We start from the raw sequence: 27,159 nt of genomic DNA on the forward strand, positions 1-27,159 counted from the left end.
TTATCCAGCATTCAACTCCTTTTTCGATTTGGGCATGAAAGCAGAGAGCTGTGTAGTTGGTTGAATGATGGCCCCCTAAAAATATGTCCACCTAGTACCTGTGAATGTGACCTTATTTGGAGAAAGGGTCTTGGCAGATGCAATTAAGTAAGGCTCTCAAGATGAGATCATCTTGGATCATCTGGATAAGCCTTCAGTGGAATACACGTGTTCATGTAAGAGACAGAAGATAAGAAGACAGAGGAGGAAAAGTCCACATGAAGGCAGAGGCCGAGATTGGAGTGATGTGGCCACAAACTAAGCAATGCCAGGGTCCACCAGAAGCTGGAAGCAGCAGGGAACAGAATCCCTGCTACAGCCTCCAGAGGGAGTGCAGTCCTGCTGACACCTTGACTTTAAATTTCTAGCTTCCAGACAGTGACAGAGTACATTTCTGTTTTCCTAACCGAGCCAGTTTTTGTGGTATCTGTTACAGCAGCCACAGGAAACTAATACAAGTTGCTAACAATTTTTGGCCCTAACAATGTTTTCAGGGCTTTAACCCTTAATCTTCATAATGATGCTTTAAATGTTTTAACTAAATTAATTTTTTTCTTCTTATAACGAAGCTTTTTGGGTTCTTTTAGAAACTGGGTCTCGCTCCGTTGCCCAGGCTAGGGTGCAGTGGCGTGACTGTAGCTCACTGTAACCTCAACCTTCTGGCCTCAAGCAGTCCTCCCACTTCTGCCTCTCAAAGTGCAGGGATTACAGGAGTGAGCTACTGCACCCAGCCCATAATGATATTTTAAGGTAAGGATTGTTTTTGCTTCATTTCATAGGCAAGGAAACTGAAAAGCGGAGAGTTAAAGTGACTTATCCAGGTACATTAAGCAAGAAAATGGCCAAGCTTGACTTCAAATCCAGGCTATCTGATCCCAGAGCTAGTACCTTTAATGACTGTGGCCTCCTGCTTCTCCAAGCGGAATTACAAGCAGAATCCACCCCCTCCCGCCTCATGTGTGTAGTAATTGTTGGAACGCGGTTCCTTGCCTCTCACAACAGTTCCCTGTGCTCCCCTGGCAGGCAGGATATATACACATCTGACTGGGCTGAGCTAATTGGACTCTAAATCTGCAGGGAGTGAGGCAAAGCCGCAGGGTGGTTAATTTCTTCCTGGCCGTGGTAGTGGTAGCATCCTAGGCAGATGCTTCCTGTTAAAATTCATTGTGGGTCTTCCTGTTGATTGACCTACTGCAACTGCCTTGATTCCTGCCCTGTCCAGTCCCCAATATTCTTTCTCAATTCCTTCTCCACTGAAGAAAGCCAGAGTTAATTTCTGTTGTTTGAAATCAAAAATCTGTCTAATGCAGAGGAAAAGCTGGCACCTGGTGAACCCCAGGCAAAGCAAACATCTCAATGTAATCCTCAGCTTACCCTGTGCCTTCTTTGAGGCTGAGCTCAGCACTGGGGCCAGTGCCCCTGCCTCAAATAGATCAGTTTTACAAACTATTAGGAGGTAATATAGACGGGGCTGATGATCTCAAGGAAAATGAGAAAGGGTATTTATAGCACTGCCCAGACTGAACTTCATAAAACTCTAAAAACCTCTCTGTCTTCCCCCTCACTTCCTCTTAAGGAATTGGCTATCTCATCTCCTCCAGCCCCTGGCCTCTGTGCATTTCCACTCTGACCATCAGCTCACATTCCCTACTCAAGAGAAAAGAGCCCTGGATTTCTCCCTTTAAAAATCAGTTCAGGCCAGAGGTGGTGGCCTACTCCTATAATCCCAGCACTTTAGGAGGCCAAGACAGGAGGATCACTTGAGCCTAGGAATTTGAGACCAGCCTGGATGATATAGTAAGATCCTGTCTCTACCAAAAAAAAAAAAAAAAGCTGGACATGGTGTCAGTCATCTATAGTACCAGCTACTCAGGAGGCTGAGGGGGGAGGATCATTGAGCCTGGGAGGTTGAGGCTGCAGTGAGCCATGATCATGCCACTGCATTCTAGCTTGGGTGACAGAGCAAGATCCTGTTTGCTTAAAACAAAAACAAAAAACTAGTTCAATGAACAAACACTGTTTCTCAAATATTCTTAGATATTCAAACTGCATAGGATGCAACTTATGGGCCTCCATATATTTGCTCAGCTTCACTATTCTAAGCTTTAATCTTTAGGCAACATGAGCTAAAACACCTCCTAAAAAAATGGATGTTTCTTGGGTGGCTGGGCATACACTGTCCTGGAGAAAATAAAATTATCCTCTCAATATTCTATCAGGGAGGGGCTCACATCTGTATCCTAGGTCCCCATATTCTAATCCCCGCAGCAGCATCAGTCTCCCCTGGAGTAAAGGCAAAGCCTTCCCATGACCCCCGTCATGCCCACTCTGAGGCCCAGGACTGACCTGACTCATCAGGGCCCTGGCTCCTCCCTCTACTTCCAGGCCCAGGAGAAGCATCACGCTTTGGGGTGTGGAATTTGGCTTCCTCAGTGGCTGCTTAGATGGGGATGACACCACCCAGAAATGGCATGAGTCAATGCCCCATGGAGCTAATGTTGACCAAGGAGAGACCTGGCAGTGAAGGAGCCACAGTTAAATTCCTTGCACTTTGCTCCCCTGATGGACTCTTCTGAGGCTTAGGAGTACCTCTTTTACTTCTCTGCAGATGTACTGCATGAACAAGCAACCTGCTGTGTTTCATTGTGAAGCTGTGGCCAGCCCAATTGGTAATGCACCACCTACATTTGCGTTCCTTCCTTCTCCACCTCATTTCTTTGTTCCCTTATTCTTGTGGCCTGGGATTGCACCCCCAATAAGCACGGTCAGGTAAGCATCATCTCAGGCTCTATTTTCTATGGAATGTGAGCTAAAATATCTCCCAAGAAAAATAACTCCTTCTTGTGTGGGAGGGCAGATTTTGCTCTGAAGAAAATAATAATTTTATTACATTATTATACCACAGAAGAGTCCTAAAGCCATATGCCAGAAACCTTAAAGAACTTCTGCAAAATGTGATGGTTCAAGACAAGATTAAAGACTGGCTTGACCTGGCTTCACAGAAACAATGAATTCGGAAAGCAAACAGAGGAGTCTGCATGAATGGAGTAAAATTATTACTGTTATCATTGTCATCATCATCTTCACAGCTAACACTTTCTCTGAGCTTACCATATGCTGGGCACTCTTCTATGCACCCTATATCTAGGCTCATAGAATCCTCACGACATAAACCCAGGAGGTCAGCATTATTAATATCTCCATTTTATGGAGGAAGAAACTGAGGTTCAGCCCAGTCAAGTAACTTACCCCAAATCACATAGCTAGAAAGTGGTGGAACTGGGACTTGAACCCAGGCAGTCTAGTTTCAGGACCCTGCCCATTAACATTACTATCTTGCATGGTCTTTCTCCTTCATCTGAGTATCAGTGATTCAGACATGGATGAATACAGTCTCTGAAAGAACCTTAGCCCATCTCAGTAATTTGCAAATATAGGCTATTCTCTGAATAAATAAGAAAACAAAAAAGAATTTACTGTTTGTGGCAATGGAAAGGGGCCAATGTGAAAACAGCAAATTTATCTTGAAAGAAAAACATGTGAAACTAGGTAAGTCATCATTAGTATTTTCAAGATAACTTAAAGACCCATCATATCTATTAAATGACAGCAGGTTGTCATGAAGAATAAACATAATCCAAGATCCATAATCCAGTCTATAAAGACTGCAGATGAAAATTATAGGTGTCATATTAAAAACACAATAGAAGCAGTGCCTTTCCTGAGTCACTGAAGAAAACCAAGATCACAGAAGAGAGAGATAGGCTTAAGAGCTTCTTCAAGAGCTCTGTGGAAAAGATTAAAGAGGTGAGAATCAAAGAAGAAAAAAAAATGACGTCCGTGACACCCAACATGCATATAATAGAATCCCTAGAAGGAAAAAGCAGATCTGACTGTCTGGAAGTCATCTTTGGGCTTGACTTAAGCCCTCACTTCCACACCATGACACTGTCCTACACAGCAGGGTAGGAGTCCCAGTCAGCCTGGTGCCTTGGGAAGAATTAGTTGCAAGGTTGAATCTCTTAAGCTAACCTCTAACCCACAACACACAAAAAAGAGTGTAATTAGGGTCTAACCAGTGGTGGGATTCTGTGCACTTCCTGTTTGTATTCCTTTAGAGAATCAATTTACTAATCCTTTGAGAGGTCATCAGGGGAAGAGAATACCCTGTTCCTGCTCTCAAGGAGGTTCCAATCTACTGAGGGACTCGGTCTGCTTCTAAGATACCTAAGATCATGTGTAAGGAAGATGGTCATCACAGACACAGGAACTCCTTTCTGGAGCTCCACATCGCCTGTCTTTCTGTAAACGGATTGCTAAAATGACTCATTTCCCCATGTACAGGGCTCCTCCAATGATGTCACTACAAAATTGCTTAGATATTATTTTAAAGTAGCCATCTTACTTTAAATATGGTATATTAGCCCATTTAGCATAGCTATAAAAGAGTACCTGAGGCTGGGTAATTTATAAAGAAAAGAGGTTTATTTTGGCTCATGGTTCTGCAGGCGGTACAAGAAGTGTGGCACCAGCATCTGCTTCTGGTGAGGCCTCAGGAAGCTTCCACTCATGGTGGAAGGAGAAGGGGGAGCAGGTGTGTCACATGGTGGGAGAGGGAGGAAGAGAGAGGGGAGGGAGGTCCCAGACTCTGGTTCATGCCACCAGATCTTGCATGAACTCGTTACCATGGGGTTGGCACCAAGCCACTCTTGAGGGCTCCACCCCCTAAGAGCCAAACACCTCCCACTAGGCCTCACCTCCAATTTTGGGGATCACATTTCAACATGAGATTTGGAAGGGACAAACATCCAAACCATATCATATGGGAATTGAAATTTTTTATAGATTATTTACAATTATAACCAGACCTGTGAAGAGAATGGCCTTGGGATCAGTCAGGCCTGGATTTGAGTCCTGGCTCTTTGCGGCTTCTATCAGGTGACTCAGCCTCTCTAAGGACTGAGTGTCCTTATCTGTATGATGGAAATGATAGTACAGCAGCATAGTGTTCCTCAAACATTACTGTGTACACCTTGCTAAAATGCAGATTGTATTCAGTAGCTGGGGTGGTGCCTGGGAATCTGCACTTTTGCAAGCTCCTGGGTGCTGCTATTGCTGGTCTGTAGGACAGGCCTTGGCAATCTGTGGCCCTCAGACTCATTTTGTTCAGCCCCACAAGCTAAGAAGGTTTTTTAATGTTTTTTATATGTTTAAAATCTTGTAAACCACAAGCAAATAAAAAACTTGAAAAATATGTGACAGTGACCATATGTGGCACGCAAAGCCTGAAATATTTACTGTCTGGTCCTTTACAGAAAAAGTGTGTTTCCTCCTGTTGCAGATTCCAGTACTACTGCTGCTTTATCCCCTATACCCTTGGGCCACCTGAGTTCACCTGCAGCTGCAGGCAAAGGCATTTTCCAGCATGCTAATAATTCCCATCTCAAATACCTGTGCCTCTCTCTTCTCTGCTGGAAGGCTTTATTTTTGGCACTAGGTGAGCTTTCTCAAAGATCTGGAGACCTAATTGGAGCTGGGGGAAAGTTAACTTCAATCAGTAGGGAATAGAGTCAGATGGGTAAGTGTGCCAGTGTCCCTGTGAGTGGATTCTGAGGTGTGCTCCATGCTGTTTCACAGAGTGCACCCATGAGAGTGAGTTCCATGTGTCCACGTTAGTGACCTGCTTATTAAGGCACGCTTCATTGGCTTTATCTTGGCTAGCTCTTCCTTTTGATGTGCTGGTACCAGCTTACATAGGTTTTTGAGAATCAATGTGTGCATCTCTTCCCTCTGTGTTCAGTGATGTCATGATGGTGACCTAAAATTGACTATGGTGTCATATTTATACCAGGGAAATCCCCAGATGCTATAAATCAGGTTGTTGTTGTTATTGATTTTTTTTTTTTTTTTTTTTTTTTTTGCGACAGTCTCCCTCTGTTGCCTAGGTTGGAGAGCAGTGGCACGATCTTGGCTCATTGCAACCTCTGCCTCCTGGATTTAAGCAATTCTCTCGCCTCAACCTCCCCAGTAGCTGGAATGACAGGCACCTGCCACCACGCCCAGCTAATTTTTGTATTTTTAGTAGAGACTACCATGTTGGCCAGGCTGGTCTCAAACTCCTGACCTCAGATGATCCACCTACCTCTGCCTCCCAAAGTGCTGGGATTACAGGCATAAGCCACCTTGCCCGGCCTGTTGTTGTTGTTGTTGGACAGCCAGATGTTAGACATTTACCAACATACCATTTCCTTACTTGTCCTTTCTGGCCCAAATAAACTATGTGCACCCAAGTCCTTGTCTCAGGGTCTGCTTTGGGTAGAACTCATACTAGGAGAAGTACCTACCTGCCTCATAGTTTTGATGTTCTTGCACCAAAATCACACAAGATCACATCTGAGAATCATTAGCACAAGACTTAGTACATGACAGTCACTTAAATGTCAGTTCCTTCTTCTTTCATCTCTTTCCCTTAGGAAAAGGGAGACTCCACAGCATTTTCCAAGATACCTGTCCTGCAGGCTTTTGGTACCAAAGTCAGCTCGGGCCCCCTGGGCCACCTGGTCACCTTACTGGAGGCTACAGAATGACTTATTTGGCCTGTGTCCACACACAGACCACCACGCACAATGGGCAACAGGACATGGGCTGAAACTTGAATTGGCGTCAGGAAGGAAGCATATCCATTGCAACCACATGAAACTGAAAACATGTGGGCAAGGCAACCATGACAGCACCAGCATGTTCTACCAACTCCCACCAATGGGATGCAACAGTGCCCCTTTGTGCAGAGGTGACAGAAATGAGGCTGGTAGCTCCTTCAGGGTGCTGTAAAGTGAGGTTGGAACTCAGAGCTAGAGAAGAAGAGGTGAGGCCCAGAAAAGTGGGAAGGAGGAGAGAGAAAAAATGTAGAGACAGAAAAGGCAAGACTTGAAAGAGACTGCCAGGTCGGAAGAAGTGGCTCACCCCTGTAATCCCAGCACTTTAGGAGGCTGAGGCAGGAAGATCACTTGAGCCCAGGAGTTTGAGATCAGCCTGGGCAACATGGTGAAACCCCATCTTTACCCAAAATACAAAAAATTAGCCAGGTGTGGTGGCGCATGCCTGTGGTCCCAGCTACTTGGGAGGCTGAGGTGGGAGGATCCCTTGAGCCTGAGAGGCTGAGGCTGCAGTGAACCAAGATCTCACCACTGCATTCCAGCCTCGGTGACAGAGTGAGACCGTGCCTCTAAATAAATAAATAAATGAGAAAAGAGAAAGAGACTGTTAGGTGCCACCCCATATCCATTTTCCCCTTCCTACTTAGTAACGACCCCAGTTTTTAATTCAGTGCTCAGCCAAAAGACCACATGACCCTACTTCCCTTGTAGCTGGGTGTGACTCTTATTCTAGTCAATGAGATAAAAAGTGGAAGTTGTGTGTGGGGCTTCCAGGAAGGCCCTGTAAAGGATACTGACTCGTCTAACCAACAGGCCGTTTTGCCCTCCCCCGCTTTTTCCTTATTGCAGGCTGGAGCTTGGTGTGACAGTTGGAGCTCCAGTAACTGTCTTGGGTGATGAGTTACCCTGGGATGGAAGTTGGCGCTGAGGATGGCGTGTGCAGATTGCAGTGTGGTTCTCTCTCCCACTCCACCCTGGATCTGCTGACATGCCTCATTTTCTCCTCGTCCTGCCAGCAGCTGTATGTCCTTCCTCACGTCTAGCCACTGTGCCTTTCAGGATGCCAGCTCTCTGTGCTACAGCTGTGCCTCTTCCCTGAATTACTCAGGTCTATGCTAAGTTTTGGGCTCTCGCAACTTCCCTGGATTCTCCCCAGAATGAGAGTACAAGCCCCGGTTTTCGGATTCCCCAATCAACATGAGGGTTTTGCCACTCCGCAACGGGCTCAGTTCTGTAGCAGTGTCTGGAATGACCAGCATCTAAGCCTTCTTTCCTTCCTTTCTGGTCCTTACACTTCCTCCCCCACTTGTAGAAACTTTATAGGTGGCAAAAGGTACAAGGAACAAGATAACGTCTCTCTTTTGTTATATATGACTCTAAATTTCAAATGACTCTAAATTTGTATCTTGCAATTGTATCTTGCAATATCTTACCACATTGAGAAAAGGGGGAGGAGACACTAGGAGAAGAGCTGAACAGCATCAGAGCCAGAGATGGATCAGGTCAGTATTGGGAATGCAGTTAAGAGCAGTGTGATGCTGCTGCTGAAATATCAGAGTCCTGTATGTCTCCCCTGTCTCTCCTCAAAGTCCCATGGTGGAGACCTCATCACTCATCATGAGAGGAAGCTGCTCTCAAGCCCACCTTGCAGCATGGAGGAAAGAAAGGAGCCCACATCTGAGGATGCCCAGCATGGCCTGGGCCCTTGAACAACAGGGTCACAGCCAAGGATTCTCACCCCTCCAATGTGGCAGAGGGGCCCCACTCTGGGGAAGGTGGCCTGCTCAGGGTCACAGTGGGTGGAGCAGCTTTCAAGGCACCCAGCATTTAATAATTGATCCTGTCAAAAATCATCAATGGGTGCTAAAACAAGTGGGCCTAAGTTTGCTGAGGAACAGGCATTCATAGCGTCTCCACATATGATATTCAAAGTCTCAAAGTCTCTTTCAAAGCCACCAAATTTAACGCCACCAGTTATGGGACAAATTGACATTGTGTGCCTTCTGATAGGATGCACTGAGAAAAACACATCGCTTTTGTGACATTTCTGGCCAAAATGTCTAACCTGAATCTAATCACAAGGAAACATCAGACAAACCCAAACTGAGGGACAGTCTACAACAGTAACTGGTCTGTATTCCCGAAAAACATCAAGGTCACGAAAATCAAAGGGAAGGCTAAGGAGCCATTTCCAATGGAAAAAGACTGAATAGAAGGGACACCCAAAAGCAACGTGGATTTGATCCTAGACCAGAGAGGAAAGGGTGTTTATGACGGCCATCTTTGAGGCAGGCAGCTGCATCTGAAAGGGCCCCTCGATTGGATGGTTGCATTTCTCTCCATGTTAATTTCCTGATTTGGGTGATTGTATTATCTTTATGTAAGGACGCTTGTTCTTAGGAAATAAATGCTGAAATATTTAGGGATGAAGGAGCATTCTTTCTCCATCCCATTTCTTCCCCCACCCCTTCTCTTCCTCCTTCCCTCTCCCACCCCCAAGCAAGTGTGGTGAAATATTCATCAGTGGGGGATCTGGGTAAAAGGTACTGGTGAGTTGTTTTTTGCACTATTCCTGTAAGTTTTCTATACATCTCAAGTTATTTCAATATAAAAAATTACCACCCCAACCCACACCCTCTAAAATATTTGAGGAACATGAGATCAGGGAGGGGAGGAGCCCCGAGTGCCCCCTAAATGTCCATGTTCAGATCAGAAAGGGGCTTTGAAAAGCCTGAAGTCTAACCCTCTCATTTCACCTCTGAAGGCTGAGACACCAGAGAGGTACAGGCACACAGGTCCCATGAGCCCAGTGCAAATGCGTGTAAGCCCCTTGCCATACTGCCTCCCTGCTTCTGAATCCCAGATCTGCCATTTGGTAACTAAGAGAACTTGAGCAAGCTACTGACAGGCTCCAGGACCTGCTACCCCCAAATATGACACCTTGGCACATTGACTGTTTCAAGCTGAAGGAATCTGTAAAACAGCAGGTGCAGGAAGATCTCTCTGACCTTTCCCTGAGGCAGGTCATAAGCCCCTCTATGAGAGGTGCCCTTTCTATGCCTGGAGAAGAGGAGGATCCTTATCTCCAAGTCACAAGGACATGTAGAGGAACCTAGATGCAGGCTTGCTGCCTTCCCCAGCTGACCGCTCTTACTTCATACCTTTCTTTTGTCCTGTCACATTTTCCCAAGATTCTCCATTCTTCATCAAACCTAGCATAAATACATTCAGGTTTAACGACTTCTTTGGGTCTTCACTTTCTCATACTCTCCTGTGTCATGTAAAATACATATATTAAATAAATTAGTATGTGTTTCTCTCGTTAATCTGCCTTCTGTTACAGGGGCCCCAGATGAGTCTTAGAGGAGTAGAAGGAAAAGATATTTTTCCTGCACTACACTGTGTATGCTTTCTAGTCCCCAATTTCCTCATCTGGAAAATGAAAGGATAAGAGCACCTCTTGGGGAAGGGAGTGAGATTAAGTTCATGCACAGCACTTAGCACAGATCATGCTCCATCCATGACTGATCAATGTCAGTGTGTACTACTACTGTTGTTGTTATCACTGTTATTTATACCCTGACTCACTAGCCTGGATTTACAAAGAAAGGAACTGATTAATGTATCTGTAAGAATGTTTCCAGTTGAGAGAGACAGAGACAGAGAGAGAGAGAGAGGAGAGAGAGAGAAAAGAAAAGAAGAAGAAGAAGAAGAAGGAGAGGAGGAAGAGGAAGAGGATGAAGAAGAAGAAGAAAGGAGGAGGAGGAGGGAAAGAACGAGAACACAAGAACACAAGGGAAAGTATTTTTTAAAAAGTAAACATGTTATCTCCTGTAACAACAAGTCTGGATATGAAATGGCTCCCCAAGGGATTCATCAGGTGGTTCATTGCTGTCACCAAGGATACAGGTTCTTCCCCACTAACTGTCCTGCCAGCCTCTGCTCAACTTCGGGATGGATCCTTCCAACATCCCACATTTGCTGTTGAAGTTTTAGCATCATAGGCAAACAAAACAAAACAAACAAACAAACAAAAAAAACCAACCCCCGGAGACAGACAAGTGAAAGATCTCTGTTTTGTCTCAATCTTTAAGATCGAGGAAAAATTCCTAGAGTCTCATTAATGTCCCTTTATATCTCCTTTTTCAAAATAACTTCACATGCCCCATGCTCAACCAAACTTTTATGAGGACATGGGATGAGCTTGTGTATAGGTAAGAATTACACTGGCCGGAAGGGAACAGAAAAACCTCGTATAACAGTGTCTAAACAAGACAGAAGTTGCTTTCTTTCACATTTTGGAAGCCTGGCTATGCAGTTGGGCACCTCTACTTCAGGAACCCAGGCTCTTTCTAATCTCATGCTCCTCTGTGCATGGTTCCACTCCAAGTTGCTTCATAGCCCCTAATGGCTGCTCCAGCTCCAGTCCTCTTGCACTCATTCCAGCACCAGAGGAAAGAAAAAGAGAGGAAAAGCAAAGTTCCAGGCCGGGTGCGGTGGCTCACGCCTGAATCCCAGAACTTTGGGAGGCCAAGCCGGGTGGATCACAAGGTCAAGAGATCGAGACCATCCTCCCCAACATGGTGAAACCCCGTCTCTACTAAAAATACAAAAATTAGCCGGGCGTGGTGGCGCGCACCTCTAGTCCCAGCCACTCAGGAGGCTGAGGCAGGAGGATCACTTGAACCCGGGAGGCAGAGGTTGCAGTGAGCCGAGATAGCACCACTGCACTCCAGCCTGGGTGACAGAGCAAGACTCCATCTTAAAAAAAAAAAAAAAAAAAAGCAAAGTTCCTTTCTATAATGGACACTTTTAGAATTGTACATTCTACATATGCTGACTCCACCTGGACAAATCTCAATCACATGGCCTTACCTGGCTGTAACAAAGGCTGAGAAATGTCTATCCTGCACAGCCATGGGCACAAAAAAAAATTGGAATTTCTATTGCTATTTAAAGGGGAGAAAGTGCAGCTTACTGGGTGATAACCAGCAGTCTATGCCACACACGATTCCATCAGCACTGGGCGTGACCTGGCCTACCTGAGGCCATGGCTGCCTCATACCTGCACAAAATCAGGTTCAGCTAACCTGGTGGCAAGGTTGGGAAGGGTTGTTGGATAGGCAATCACAGGTTACAGAGACTAGCAAACTCCCATCACTGCTTACCAGGTTACCAATTAGTAGAAATGAGCAAGTTTTCCTTTTGGTCTTTTCAATGTACCACATCTTCCTCCTACATTCTCTCCTCTTGCTCCTCTAGAATAAAATCTATAAAGCACGCAGTTGCATTATTCATGTGCTAGTCACACAACTCTTGTGCTCAGTAAGTGCCTGAATCACTTGTGAGACCCAGAGCACAGAACATTCCATCCCCATCAGATCCACTTGGGGGAGGAGGCGCTATTACCCTGAAAGTCATTTCTATGGTATAAATTCACCCTTCTTTGCAAAATGATTCATTTTTACTGCCCACAAATCACTCTTCCAAGAATATCACCACACATGTGGAGGGAGATTCTTTCCCTCCCAAAAGCTCAACAGTTGTGGATCTGATGACGTTATTTCCAGAATTCAGAATGAACAGGGTTACTGGGAATAAAGGATGTGACTTACAAGATGACACATGGAGGAGAGGCACATGATCAGCTCAGCTACCTAGATATATTTAAGTATGGTTTATCATGGGGTTTCATGAAGAAGCCTCCATGTTTAAACATCTGGCTGTTCCATCTTTACAGGAGACGTTTGTTGCTTCTCTCTGTCCAACATCCAATTCCTTGACTTTATTGACAGAATCCATATTTCCCTTGGGAAACCGGCCCTGCAGAAGTCTCAGTTCAAGCTGAGACTAACACCACCTTTGTCTTTTGGAGTTGACATGTTACTTATGCTGTTATAGAAGTATTGAGTTCCCTTGTCCACAGCAATTTGTTCATAACTGGAAAAATGATCCCAATCACTCAATATATCCCATTACCTGGCTTTTTATCAAAACTGTAGCAAAGACAGAGGCTCCATGTTCAGCTCGACTTGGGATTAGGAAAATGCAAATCTAGAGATGCTGGGTGCCATGATGTGAAGAGAGGTCACCTAAAAATGGAAGGTTTTACTTGTCTCAGTAACCTATTAACTCCCAGTACAGAAGACATTCTCTACTTTGTCTTGTTAGCAAAACCCTGATTTTGTACATAGGGAAGCAGAACCAAGAGGTTTAGAGAGAGCTTGAATTTTCACGTCATATGTTAAGCGCCTGGGTCCACCATACCTGAAGGAATGTCACTTAAATTTTCCATTAGTGAGCCAACGTTTTTGCTTAAGCCAATTTTACTTGGATTTATATTACTTGCAATCAAAGATCCCGGTTAATTACAGCCATGTCAGTCATTGAGCTTCTCCTTTATTTGACATTGGTATGCAGTCGTGTTTTTTTTTTTTTTTTTTTGAGACAGTGTCTTTCTCTGTTGTGCAGGCTGGAGTACAGAGGTGCAGTCTCAGCTCAGTGAATCTTTGACCTCCCAGGCTTAAGCCATCCTCCCACCTCAGCTTCTCAAGTAGCTGAGACTACAGGTGCACACCACCACATCTGGTTAATTTTTGTATTTTTTGTAGAGACAGCATTTCGCCATGTTGCCCAGACTGGCCTCCTGGGCTCAAGTGATCCTCTTGCCTCAGCCTCCCAAAGTGGTGGGATTACAGGGATGAGCCACAGCACCTGGCCTAGTCTACGCTTCTTAAAATGGTTTCTTCTCCTTGAATATCCTACGACGAACTTAACCATGAGCATTCTCCAAGGCTTGGGCTGTGATCTTCTCTTTGAGGGACCCACAGTTCAACCCATACACGTGGGAAACAATGTGAGATGGGGTTTGGTATGCAGGATGGTTATCAGGGAGTGTTCATGTTGACACATGTGAAAGGAAGATGAGGAAGTAGGACCAGGCACGGGGGGAATTCAGCTGTTGAGGCAGGACCACTGACTATCTTGGCCAACCCCACTGGAGGACCTGGAGCTAGAATGGCCCTTCAGAGTCACCTGGTTGGGACAAGAGGGCCAGGCCCTTATATTCTCACATCTGTCAGTCACTGGATATTAGGCTGCACCAGGAAGGGGCACAACCTTGGCATGACAGTGGCATGCAGCTGAGGCAATCTCTGAGGCGCTGAAGCCGGAAGCTCTCTGCAGACACCACTGTCAGCAGCTGGGCAGTGAATCCTTCACTGAAGCGTATCTGGGGACAGGCATCCGAGCATCCTCCATGTAAGTTGGTCCCTCTGCCTGCAGGAACCTGCTTCCTTTCATCACTCCTTCAAGCCTAATGGGTTGACAACCCCTCAGTTACCAGCCCTCTGGCACTGCACAATGCCTTATGGGATTCCTCTTTCCTACTTACTACTTTGCAAATGGTTCCTTTATTAAAATCTCCTCCAACTGTTGTCAAGTCCAAAGCTTGTACTGCTCACTGCATGACAGCTACTGGTCGAAAGACAAGATGTTGGGGCAAGGAAAGAGATTTTATTTTGGAGGGCCAGCAAACTGAGATGGCAGACTAGTGTCCTAAAGAAACATGTTAAGCTAATATGAATTTAGGGCTCCCTTTATTTTAGGGAAATGGAGAAGATGCAGGGGGTTGAGGCCAAAAAGTGACAGATGACCACAGACATCTGAGTGGCAGTGAGGGTCAACTTCTTTTTCCTTGGTCCCGTCACAATACTCTTATAAAATTTTAATATAACATTGTTACTTCTGTGTACCCCCTTGTTTTCTCCTGGGGTGTTAGTTTCGGGGAAGAGCTATTCTCATCCTTGCTTTAAAGTTAAACTATAAGCTAAATTTCTCCCATAGTTAGATTGGCCTATGTGCAGAGATAAGCAAAAACAGTTAACCTAAAAGATATTGATACAGGAGACAGAAAGAAATTATTTAGGCAAACAGCGAGGGCAAAAGGGTCCTTGGTGGAATTACCCTTTTAACAAAAAGCAGTCCCAGAATTATTTCTTTTCCAACAAAAAGCGGCTTTAAAAAGTTGAGCTGCAGACATAGATAAATAAGCAAGCTGGAAGCTTGCATGGGTGAATGCTGGCAGCTGTGCCAATAGAAAAGGGCTACCTGAGGGCCAGGTATGTTCAACATGGAGGCTTCATCTTGCCTTTTGTCACTACATATATGGTAAAGGAATAGGCAACATGGCACTGGCAGGTAGAGAACACATCTGCATAATAAAAGATTAGGGTGGGGATGGCCAAATGGCATGCCTAGTCCTAACCAGTTTTTAAGCCTTATGCAAATGGCACACCTGGCCTGACCAATCTTTTGTGCCCTATGTTAATCAGACACCACCTCCTCAAACTCATCTATAAAAACCCCTGCCTTTTGTTGTGGGCCAGAAACCCGCTCAGGACCCCTCTCTCTGCAGGAGAGAGCTCTTCTCTTTTGCCTATTTAACCTCCACTCTTAACCTCATTCCTTGTGTGTCCACATCCTTGATTTCCTTGGCATGAGACAATGAACCTTGGGTATTACCCCAGATGAATGATGTCGCTTCAATATCATCATGGGAGGCTGGACAGAAGGGGTGTGTGTGGAGGGAGTTAGTTGTGCTAGGCTTCCTTTTTATGTTACATGCCCATAATATTGAGTGTGCTCTCTGCTTCCTGATGGGACCCTGACTGATGTGACCAAACAGGTCCAGAGTACTCCACCTCAAAAGATGCCACTGTGGCATATTGAGTATTTTGAGTTAAAGGCAATCAAGAATCTGCAGCAGATACAGGAAGAGCTCTCTGCCCTCCCTTGATCTGCCTGAGAGCTGGGCATAAGTTGCCCTTCCTTTGTGAAGGTGACTCCCCACTAGCACCAGGAAGGGAAGAGTAGTAACTCTCATCAACAGAGATAGGGAGTTGACACAGAGACGAGTTTGCATAAACAGACCTTGTAAAAATAATGCTTACTGCAGAAGTGAGGGGAATTTTTCCCTTTACTTTCTGAAGATTCAATTCTTTAAGTCTGCTGAAATAAACTGGCAACAGACAGAGTAACAGGAGAAAAAGCATCCAAATTCATTTCAGTCGATGGTGTCATCACAGGCAAGTGAATACCCAATAACCCAATGAGGTCTAGAAGCTCAAATGTCACTTTATGTTATGGAAAAAAATGGGGAATGGAAGATTCCTGGAGGGTAGTTGTGACAACATATGTGAGGTGGGGGGAGGAAGGCTGTTTTTATGCACATAAGGTCTCCCAGGTAACAGCCATCAGAAAAAAAGGTGATTGCCTGTGGTAATCTCTGTCTTGAGGAGGTTTCAGACCTTTATCCATCTTTAGGCAGATAAAACGGCCTCAGAGAAAAACCTCTGCTTCCATCTGCAGTTTACCATACTAAGGTAGATCCACGTAAGTTTCCTTTAAGAAAGGACAGCTTTTCAGGTCTATTCCTGCCTGCAGTTCTCTGAATAGCCAGTTTGAAATATATCAAGGAAGTGTGTTCTGGGGTGGCATATTCTTGCCTTCCACATTAGCTTCCACTCGTTCCCCCATGAATTTCCTAGTCACTTCCTTACCCAGCACTGTCCCTCAAAGCCCAAAGCCCCTTTCATTCTTTAAAATGGTATATAAGCCCCCCAAGTCTAACCACTCTTTATTTCTACTTCTTTTCTATGAACCCTCATGTATGTAAATATTAATAAAAATTGTGTACCTTTTCACCTGTTAATCTATCATTTGTCAGGTTAATTCACAGGCCCCCATTTACTGAACCAAAGAGAGTAGAGGAAAAGTTTTTCCTCCTAGACATAACCTTAGGTTCACCTCAGCAGAGTGTGGAGAATATCACACAGCCAACTAGGAGGACAAATCTTGATTTTATTCCCTTTCCCTAGGTTCTGACCAATGGTACTGAACAAAACCATCAGGAAGGCCACTGTTGATGGGGCAGTGTTGGAAATATAATAAAAAGCAAAATCTCCTGGCCAACACGGTGAAACCCCGTTTCTACTAAAAATGCAAAAATTAGCTGGACATGGTGAGGTGTGCCTGTAATCTCAGCTACTCAGGAGGCTGAGGCAGCAGAATCATTTGAACCCAGGAGGTGGAGGTTGCAGTGGTTGCCACTGCATTCCAGGCTGGGTGACAGAGCGAGACCCTGTCTCGAAAAAACCAAAAACCAAAAACCAGAAACAAAATCTCTTTTTTTCCCAACCCAGAAAATATCTCCACAAAGCTAAAAGAGAAAGAAAACAATTTGATTATTGAATGAGCATTAAACCAGATGTGATGCACATCACAGGCAATCCTGCTGAAAGGATTGTAAAGACAGAAAGAAATCTCACTCTTTTATGTAACTAAGTGGATGCAACCCATTCAATACATCAGGTAGGTTTTGCAATTTGGAGTCAGGTGACAAGTTAAGCCTGTGCCCTCCCAGGAAACCGGGAGCTGGGATTTATCTTCCTTGATGATTACATTTCAAAGAGAAAGAGGTGGCTCCCAGGTCCTTGAGGAAATATTCTTGAGTTGTGAGACTGATCAGAGGCTATTTAGCCGTTCCAAAGATTTACATACATTTGAGAAGGACAGAAAAAGTAATTCTGAAAGAAAAGGAAGACAGGGAGAGAAGGCTCTTTCCTTATTTTCAACAGGGAGAAAAAAATGCTATTTGCCTTACAGAAGCCAAGGCCACACTCCAGCTGTGATACCAGGGAAAACGGGCGCAGCAAGGAAGAGGCCAAGGAGCTGAGGGTCCCTGCTCAGGTCCCTTGGGCACTGGCTCCTCCAGCCACCTACAGCAGGGACAGCTGTTGGCCTCTTGTTCAGCAATTTCAGAAGCAAAGAGAGGGCTCCCCTGCTCCCATACCTCTCTCTCTCACCTGTTCAGCCATTTCTCAAAATATCTGTTTTGGGTTCAGGACACGCGACTCCAAAATATGACTGTAGAAGACCAGAATAAGCTGCCTAGGCATATTGATTATTTTGAACTAAAAGAAATCAAGAACCAGCCAACACAGTAAAAGCTCTTCATCTTCCCCTCCACTGTGTAAAACAGAACTTGAAACCGCCTTTGCAAAATGACTGAGACAGTGAAAGAGATCTAACTTAACCGACCCCATTTTGCTTCTAACCTCCAAGCTGTCCTTGTTCATTCCTGGGCGTAGGCTGAACTAACTTTAGGAGAAACTTAGTTTATAGTTTTGTAACAGCCCTTTCCCAAAGCAGACATCCTTCTTGCCTGGGGACTAGATTGCCTTTGTAGGACTAACGTTGGCCACAAGATTGGAAATTATGGTTTAGGAGTCATGCAGCTGGAGGCTGCAAGATTCTGACCCTCCCTAAACTGCTCCTAAGATAATTTGCTTGAGATATTTTGTAGACCTTGCACTTGATGGATCAGCTGACACCACCCAGATGAATAAACTGGCTCATCTGATCTTGTGGCCCCCACCCAGGAACTGACTCAGCAAGAGAAGACAGCTCCTACTCCCTGTGACTTCATCCCTGACCAATCAGCACTCCTGGCTCACTGGATTTCCCCCATCCACCAAGTTATCCTTAAAAACTTTAATGCTTGGGGAGACTGATATGAGTAATAATAAAACTCTGGTCTCCTGCACAGCGGCTCTGCGTAAATTACTCTTTCTTTGTTGCAATTCCTCTGTCTTGATGAATCGGCTCTGTCTAGGCAGCGGGCAAGGTGAACCCCTTGGGCAGTTACAAACTCCCCTTTTGTAGAAAGAAATGTATAAAGGAAATTTTCGTTAGTAAAGATATCTATACCAGGAAGAAAGCTGCTTTGAGCCAGCTTTTATTACCTGAGAGACTCTTATCTGCATAACAAGGTAACCTTTATTTTCACCATACATTTCCTCCCCTCACCCTCCTACGATCTGTCTCTACCGTTCCCTAGAAGCCCCAAACCCTTATGCCTTTCTGTAGCTCAGATTAAGTGTCAATCATCTGGCCTTTTTTTTTTTTTTTAAGAGAGAGATGGGGTTTTGCTATGTTGCCCAGGTTGGTCTCAAACTCCTGGGCTTAAGCAATCCTCCTGCCTCAGCCTCCCAAGTAGCTGGAATTACAGGCATGAGCCACTGTAATTACAGAAGGGCCCACAGTGGCCCTTCTTTGAGTCTTATGTTTTCATGGGGCTCCTGTGTGTGCATATGTACATAATTAAAATGGTTTCCTCCTGTTAACCTGTCTTATGCCAATTTAATTTGTAGACTAGTTCACTGAGGAGGGTAGACGGAAGCTATTTTCATTTCCCCTACACTTTCAACAGGAGCAGGGGTTGTGATGACTAGAGTGTGGGCTCTGGGGTCAGATGGTATTATGGGCCAAACTATGTCCCCCTAAAAAGATATGTTGAAGTCCTAATTGCCATTACGTCAGAACGTGACCTTGTGGCAGGCCAGGTCTCACTAATGCAGGCCTCCAGTACAACTGTCCCAGCACTGACTGAGTAGCTAGGTTAAACAGTAAAAGCTGATTGAGCCAGTGCTCTTATAAAGAGTCTGAAATATAGCAAAGAGCCCAGCAAGAGTTTTGCCTAGGCTTTTCCTGGGCCTTGAAGCATGACAATATAACAAAGGAATTCTTAACAGGACCTTTTTAGGATTAAACACGTTTTGTTGGGGGTCTGAAATAACTCCCCAGGCCTCCACAAACAAGTTTATTGGCATCTAAAGGAACTCCCCAAATCTTTATGATTTAGCAGGAGGCAAGATTAGGGTAATCACCCCAGCACCTAGACCCATTTAGACTAAGTAAACTTACTGAGGCTCCAGAGGAAGGTCTTCAGGACTCAGACCTTAGTTATAGATTATAAGAAGTTAATCACTTACGTCTTTGAATAAATACACACTTACACATAGATGTACAGCTTAGAAGGTATATAAGCTCTGGAAAACTTTATAATTTTGAGTTGGTCTGGCAATAATTTCCAGGCCTTCTCCCTGTAACCAGTTATGGAAATAAAGACTCTCTTCCTTCCCAGTTCATCTGCATCTCGTTATTGGGCCACGAGAAATAGCAGCCCAACCCTCAGTTTGGTCCAGGAACACATCTTCAGCAAGAACCGCAAGCAATTCCGCATCATCAGCTGGAAGCTGGATGAGCTGCACTGCCAGTTCCCGGTTCTGCTGCCAGGCAGCCTGCACTTGCTGCCGCTGCTCACACTCCACTGCAACATCACGGAATCCTATCCACCTTCTTCACTGATGTGGTTTGTGGGCTCTGATGACCCAAATCGGACATTAGTTCTGGAATGTACTAAGAACAAGTTGACACCAAGAACCTGGACACCCTCCACTGGTGAGAACCTTATTTGGAAATAGGGGCTTTGTAGATTTAACTTCCTTCCACAGGTGTTGAGTGCGATAACACCCTCAGTTATGATGAGGTCATTAGGGTGGGCCCTGATTCAATATGACTAGTGTCCTTTGACAAAGAATCTTTGCTTGGCCTTGAAGTTTGCTTCACTCATGTCAGTAATTCTTATAAAACTTTTCCTGGCCCCATCTGTGTACTTCCTTGTAAAATCCAGTTTTAGCAAAAACAAACAAACAAATGAACAAATGTGAAAGGGAAATATCTTGGGCTCCCAAAATCACTAGGCTACAGGGAAAAGTCAAGCTGGGAACTACTTAGGGCAAACCTGACTCCCATTCTATTCAAAGTCATCCCTCTGCTCACTGAGACAAATGCATATCTGATTGCCTCCTTTGGAGAGGTTAATCAGAAACTCAAAAGAATGCATCCATTTATCTCTTATCTACCTATGACCTGGAAGCCCCTACCCCGACTTTCCAGACTGAAGCAATGTTCAATGTTCATCTTACATATGTTGATTGATGTCTCATGTCGCCCTAAAATGTATAAAATCAAAATCAAACTGTGCTCTGACCACCTTGGGCACATGTCATCAGGACATCCTGAGGCTGTCATGGGCGTACGTGCGTCCTCAACCTTGGCAAAATAAATTTCCTAAATTAACTGAGACCTGTCTCAAATTTTCTGGGTTCACACACACAAACAAAAAACCCTGCTGAAGCAGCTTAGGAGGAAGCTCCTCATCCTCGAGATCTGATCATCCTTGATAGCTGATCAGGTTCCTCATCCTCCACCATCCCCCAGGTAATGTCTGATCACTCCAGCCTGTCTTCAGCAAGAATCCTAGTGGGTTGGTTTAACCAGGATCCCCCTTACCACTGATATTTTCCTCTTGGTAATTTTCCACCCACTGACCCCCACCCTGCTCAGTAGCTATAAATTGGCTCATGTTGTATTCGGAGTTGATTCCAATCTCTCTCCCCCACTGCAAGACCCTTTTGCAGTGTTCCTCATACCTATTGCAATGGTCCTGGATAAAGTCTTCCTTGCTGTGTTTTAACAAGTGTCATTGCATAATTTTTTCTTTAACACCAAACAAAAAAGGGAAATTTGAACACGGACACAGAGGACCATGTGAGGACACACCAGGAGAACACTGTATGAAGAGGCATGCAGAGATGAGACTCATGCAGCTGCAAGCCAGGGAATGCCAAGAACTCCTGGCCACCACCAGAAAGTGAAGGATGCAAGGAAGGATTCTACCCAGAGTTTCAGAGGGAACATGGCCCTGCCGAGACCTTGGTTTGGGACGTTTAGTCTTCAGACTTGTGAGACAACAAATTTCTGTTGTTTTGAGCCACCCAGTATGTGGTACTTTGTTATGGTAGCTCTAGCAAACTCATACAGATGGAATCAAGGCTGAGTCAGACAGACACAAGTTCAAATCTTGGTTTAGCCACCTATTGGTTGTGAAATTTGAAGGAAATTTACTTAATTGCCCTGGGTTTCCATTTCCTCTTCTATAAAATGGAGAAATAATATTAATAGCACCATTGTTTTCAACTTCTGAAGATACAATGTCTGTAAAGGCTTGTGCCAGTCAGCCTCCAAGATGGCTCCCAATTGTTCCTGCCTTCTGCTTGTCACTCCTTTGTTCAGTCTGTTCCCACACTGAATGGGGATGATCTGTGTGACCAAAAGCATATTGCAGAAGTACAAGAATGTCACTTCCAAAGCTGAGTCATAAATGATATTGCAATTTCTGCCTAGCTCTCTCGAATCACCGCACTGGATAACACTGGCTGCCATGTTGTGAGGGTCAGGAGGACTTAAGCAGCCCTGTGGAGAGCTGAAGCCTCCTGCCCACAGCTAGGCAGCCATGTGAGTGAGCTATCTGGAAGTGGCTCCTCCAGCCCCCATCTAGCCTTCAGATGACTGCAGCCCTCAATGACATCTTAAATGAAACCTCATGAAGGTCCTTGAACTAGAATCACTCAACTAAGCTGCTCCTGATTTCCTGACCTGCTGAAACTATGCAAAATAATAAATATCTCTTGTTTTAAGCTGCTAGGTTTAAGGATTGTTTTTTAGCACAGTAATAGGTAAGGAATACAAGGCTAACAGTTGCTAAGTAATCACTCCATAAATGTTAGTGGTTGTTTTTTTTCCACGTGATTACTTAGGAATATGCCTTTACAGGCACTTTGCTCCTAAATCCAAATTTCTAACTGATGTTGAGTCAATGTCCAGTTCCAACTGTTAATTAGACTTTTATACTGGGGGCTCCACTTGCAAGTAAGACTGGCAATGTGCATGGTTCCCGCTTTCCTTGAACCATTTCCCAATGCTGGAATCACGTCACCCTCTGCCTCACCCAACTAATATCCACCCCTCCTTTAAGGTCCATCAAGAGCCTGCCTTTGGGAACAGGTCTCACCACGGCTCTCACCTTCTATGACTCTGAACTTACCTCCCGATGGACTCCCACAGGATTTATTGCCTTAACTCCCAGTAGGTATTTATCTTTCTCTGCTTTATATTGTAGCTTACTTAAATGACTCTTATATCTTCTTATTTTTTAAATGGGTTACACATACCACAACTTCAGTTAGAATGATATTTGAGGTCACCTCTCTGAATTTACCTTCCAACATTCCTAGCAGAGAACCTTGCACATGTGCAGGTTTTGAGGAACAAATTACTGAATGAATTAGTATAAAATTTGGAAGTAAAAACATCTGGCTAACTGGCTGACTTTCCTACCCCTCACCCTCCTTTTCTGGCTCTTTTTAACTTACTTATACTTGGAAGCTAGGAACAAATTAGCATTCATCATTAATATATGTAATGAAGCCGTTTTCCACGTGCCTGGCTCTATCCGTGAATTTGTCCCCTGTGTAGGAAGTGATACATGGTATTTCTCTCTCTCATTCTAACTCAGAAGGCCTGTAACATGAGCTGAAAATATGAGGCAATTAACCATGTAATTCAGACAAAATCGCCTGGAAATGTACTTCGTGAGTAGGTACACAGCCCAGTAATGGAAGACTTGAAATTCATTCATGATAGATATGGAATCATTTATTAGCAGAAGCGTGGGCTGTGCCGGGAACATTTCTAATCTGTTAAAGTCAGCATCTTAGAGCAAAGCAGGCTTGATGACACAATCTCCCTTAATGCTGCCACTAGAGACAGAATCTGCAACTGTGAAGAGAGGAAGCAGCACTGGTTTGTGTGGAGATGGTTTCACTCTGTCATTTCTGTGCTGGCTAGGGTTCTAGGGTGGCAAGTGACAGAGACTGAGTCACAGTATTAGGCCAAATTAACAAACAATAAAGAATTAATGGAAGCTATGGTATAGCTCTCAGAATGGAAGGAAAAGCTGGAAAATGAACCTTTGGAAAAAACTAGAACCAGAGAAGCTCTAGGTTTCTTGGTAGCAGGAACTAACACTGGCACTTTTTCACTTGGGAGCCCCAGTGGGACCTGCCAGTACCCCTCCTCACAGGGTGCCACTGCCAGGATGAATCTGCTCCAACTGCTTTCTCCCTATGCCACCTGCCCTCTGCCATGTGCCTTAAATGGGCATCTGTTGTTACAGATTTGCATTAAATTTTAGTGGGTCTTTTCAGTATCCATTCATTCATCTACCCAGTATTTCTTGAAAACTGTACAAACCTTGCGACAGGTGTTATGGAGGACTGAAAAGTAAATTCATTACAGGTTCTGCCCTCTATGGAGATAAGTGCTCAAATATTCTTAAGATGGGGTAAAAAGCTGTGCACATCATGATCTTTTCATTACACAGGGCAGAAACCAGTCTGCAGTCATCTTTAGGAAGGAAGAGAGATATTGGTCCCAGACAAATGAAAGTCCAGTGACAGAGCTAGCTGAGACAAGGCCGGAGGCAGGGGCCAGACACTGGGATTGTGACTCTGTCCTTGCCCAACTCTTGCTCTTCTCTCTCTCTGCTCCTCTGTTCTCAGGGACGGTCTCTGCAGCAGGTCATGATGGTGCCCCATGCATAGCCCTTCTGCACTTGGCATTCCTGGACACACACCTGGGGCTCCTCAATGCAGCTCGGTTGATTCTCAGCCTGGGGGCTTTCTCTTCCCACAGGGACTGGTTCAGTCTGTTGTGGGCAGGCAGAAGAACCCGGGAGTTAACGGCCCTGGTAGCAGCCTTCAGCCAAAGACAGATTGATTTAGCAGATTCAACAATGAATTACTACTGTCTTTGGTTGGGAGGACTCCTGGACATGTTCTATATTTTCTCCAGATGTTTCCAACAGTGCTAAGCCTCAGTTGCCTGCTGTGGCAGCCTGCTCTCCAATGCACTCTGATTTAGCTCCCTTCTCTTTCCTGTCTCACTTTCCTATTCTCCTTCCCATGCTTCCTGGGAGTCTCCAAAATAAACCTCTTGCACAGAAATCCTTGCCTCAGAGTCTTCTTCTTAGGGAGCCCAGCCACAGACTCCCTGGGTGGTGGTAAGGTGGCTGCCAACAGTTGTAGGCTTGTACCCTGCCAGTTTCTGGTCTGGTGGAGACAGAGTTTTCTTACAGACACTTCCATTAGAATCCTGAGGCTGACTCTCATTGTTCACAGTTGGCTACATTCCCATCCCTGGGTTGAAATATACTCATTGACTAGTTCCAGCCACCTACTCACCAGGGAGCTGAGAAGGATGGAGTGAATTCCACTCAATCCTCATGGTCTGGGAAGGGAGGAGGAATAGTTTTCTCATGAATAATGAAGATACTCTTGCCAGTTCAGGGCTGAAGGGATGGTGAACAGGTCGAATCATCAGGTGTCTGCAGCATGTGGGGTCCCCCGAAGGGGACAAACACAGTTCAGAGGAACATGACACAGGTTCTAACTTGGTGGGGAAGATTGTAGGAGGTTAAGGATCAAGGAACCTGAGATATCACCTTCTGAATTACCTACCAACCCCCCTTTTTAAAGCCACTGAGACTAGGCTTGGTGGCTCATTCCTGTAATCCCAGCACTTTGGGAGGCTGAGGCAAAAGGATCGCTGCAGGTCAGAGTTCAAAACTAGCCTGGGCAACATAACGAGACCCCCATCTCTATTAAGATAAATAAATAAGTCAGTCATCAAGAAGATGGCCAATATTCTTCCTCTCAATAATGGCATGTTTTGAAATACCATGTCATCCAAGCAAAACAGCATGTAGTCAGCAGTAATTAATTCATTCTCATATTTTTAAAACTAATAAATGGCATTATTGAGTCCATGTTCCTAATAATAGAGAAACATACCATTTCCAAGTGCTTATTGGAAATATGAAAAAGGCCTTCCAGTCTCTTCTGTTATTCTTAGCCCCTAGGAGCTGGGGGATCCCGTCATTTGATAGTTGAGGTCCTCTGGTTATACACAAAACTCTTATCAGGAGATTGGCTAGCAAATTGGGCAATTTTCATTTCTATTAATAGTCTTTATGGCCTGGTGAATTACCCTTCAGGTCACATCTCCCAAAGAAATCCCCTGGCTTCATCATCACAGCGTTTATGTGCTAGAAAGGATCTTTGAGAGATTACACATTTCATGCCTAACTAAGGAAATTGACATGACTGGATGAACCCAGGTTCTCACATTAATTCACAAGCCCTGCATCTCGGACCCCTTCTATGTGCCAGGCATCGTGGGGAAACAGAGTGAAGAAATTGGAGACAGTCTGCCTAGCAGAGGAGGCAGACAAAACTTAACAATAAAAACCATAGTTGGTTTCGGTCTACAATGTAAGGAGCTTGGAATCATCCTCACAACAAGAAAAATGCTGAACACACTGGAAATCAGCAACTCTTAGATCCATCAGAGAATTTTGCTTACAGGGCAAGCTGCTGCCCCCAAAAAACTGGAGAGACAGATGGGTGGCTACAGAGAATCCCAGTTTCCTGAGAGCAGACGTCTCGGCCGAGCCAGGATTGGGATGAATGTGTTCAACTGTAATTGACAAATTACTGGAAGCTCAGTGTGGACCGGATTGAGATGTAAAAATTCTGAGGGGGCTAGTCTTAGGGGCTGCTCACACTTTTGTGGGTTTACCTTCAGGAGCCCTACCAGGTTCTCGCAGTGAAGATCAGAGAAAAAAATCCCTCATGCCTCTGGCAGGGAAACAGAAGAAGAAGCCATTTTTAAGAACTTGAAGTGCTAAGTGCTATGGAGGCAATAAAAAGCGAACACTGAAACAGCAATGAATGAGGAACCCATGGGAGGAGGCAGCACAGAGGACTGAGTGAGCGAGAGCTCAGTCTGTCCCAGGAACTGAGAGGAGTCCCTGGTGGCTGGAACACGGTGAGGGAGGGAAGGTTGGAGAGGAAGCAGGGGCCAGATCACCCAGGTTCATGGGACTTTGGTCTTTACTTTTCCTCTAACAAGCTTCATCCTTTATTTTTATTGCTCATTGTTATCAAGGCCCTCAGAAACAAACTTCATTCTTTTTTTTTTTTTTTTGTGACGAAGTCTCGCTCTGTCACCCAGGCTGGAGTGCAGTGGCGAGATCTCTGCTCACTGCAACCTCTGTCTCCAGGGTTCAAGCAATTCTCCTGTCTCAGCCTCCCGAGTAGCTGGAATTGCAAGCACTCACAACCATGCCCAGCTAATTTTTGTATTTTTAGTAGAGACGGGGTTTCACCATGTTTGTCAGGCTGGTCTTGAACTCCTGACCTTGGGTGATCCACCCGCCTCAGCCTCCCAAAGTGCTGGGATTGTAGGCGTGAGCCACTGCGCCCAGCCAAGCTTCATTTTTTATATACAAGCTTGTTAGCAGATGAGCTGGGACATGAGTCTAGTTCTCCCTGCTTTCAGTCTAATGCCTGCTTCCTACTGCCCGAACAAATAAAGTACTAATTTTACAGTGTACGGTCTAGAAAAAACATACATTCAGAAGCAGGTAAGATTTTCAGCAGCCCCAAGTCATGAGGGTCTCCTACAGGGGCAGAGAGTAGTAAAACAATCATATGCAGTTGGGTAGCCCGTATAGAATGTAGACTAATTATATTCAAATCCTGCCTCTGCCACTGGCCAGCACTAGGATCTGGGACAAGTTACACTACTTTTCCAAGTCCCTGTTTCCTCTTTTGAGGAAAAGAGAAAATAAAAATACCTCTAGATAGGGTTATTGACA

At 44.8% G+C, this 27,159-nt stretch overlaps 1 long non-coding RNA gene across 2 annotated transcripts; it reads left to right on the forward strand.

The window, feature by feature from the left end:
• Window positions 1-460: 460 nt before the first annotated feature.
• LOC134809455 (uncharacterized) lies at window positions 461-10,017 on the forward strand. Of its 2 annotated transcripts, none has more exons than XR_010155276.1 (3): window positions 461-789; window positions 2,648-2,808; window positions 7,545-10,017. It is a non-coding gene; the product is annotated as an uncharacterized LOC134809455 (long non-coding RNA). The 2 variants fall into 2 exon arrangements; XR_010155277.1 differs by lacking the exon at window positions 7,545-10,017 and adding an exon at window positions 2,945-5,293 and having other exon boundaries at window positions 682-789.
• The last annotated feature ends 17,142 nt before the right edge of the window (window positions 10,018-27,159 follow it).

The sequence above is a fragment of the Pan troglodytes genome, chromosome 2 (assembly GCF_028858775.2).
Source record: "Pan troglodytes isolate AG18354 chromosome 2, NHGRI_mPanTro3-v2.0_pri, whole genome shotgun sequence".
Classification (NCBI taxonomy): Eukaryota; Metazoa; Chordata; class Mammalia; order Primates; family Hominidae; genus Pan; species Pan troglodytes.